Consider the following 804-nt stretch of genomic DNA (forward strand, 5'->3'; position numbering starts at 1 on the left):
GTTATTTCATTAGCATATCAAGGCTGGGCCGAGGATGCATTTACCAAGTAGCGTAAGTAAATGTACCAAGTAATAGATTTCTTTTTCGGCAGTCCCGTGCACTCATGTTCTTGCTATTTCGAGCCACTGGGCCCCTTCCCACTTCTCCAGCTGGTTTCTGGACTGAGGTTGCTTCATCAGTTCAGTCTATTTGGAGGCACAAGGTCAGGAAGGTCGGGCTCTCGCTTGAGAATCCTGAAACCTTTGTCCTGGCCCTGGCTCTGCTATTTGCCCACCCTCAAGTCCCCGATCAAGTCCTTTCTGCTTCTGTTTCTTCCTCTAATAGAAAAAGGGAGGCCTCTACTTCCCCTTGCCCCAAGTGCTTTCATGAGCCTGGGGTAAGGACGCTGCAAAAGGGAAGTCTCTACAGTGCCTGTCAGCTTAACCACCGCCTCCCTCCCCTGCCCACAGGAAGATGTGTGTTCAGCTCTGTCCTCCGTTATTTTAAATGGCAGCTACTTATAGAGGCCCCTCCCGTGAGAAGCGTGGTCAAGAGCACCCCAGGTCTCTGGTAACAGATTCCCCTCCCGCCCCACGCTTGCTCCTTGCTGCATGAAACTCGCTGCCGCTTACTCGCTTCATTTCCTCTGTGGGCCCGTGCATGCCGCATGCGAGCCGAGCCGTGCATCTGGCCACTTCCCTTTCCTCACAGCCTCCTTTCCACCTCGTATTTTGAGCAACCGTCAAAGCAGGCACGTCTCCCTTGGCCCCCTTGCACAACAAGCTGCCACCTGCGCATGGTGGCCTCCCTGCGTAGGGGCCAAG

This window comes from Alligator sinensis, unplaced genomic scaffold (assembly GCF_000455745.1).
Source record: "Alligator sinensis unplaced genomic scaffold, ASM45574v1 scaffold1002_1, whole genome shotgun sequence".
Taxonomy (NCBI): domain Eukaryota; kingdom Metazoa; phylum Chordata; order Crocodylia; family Alligatoridae; genus Alligator; species Alligator sinensis.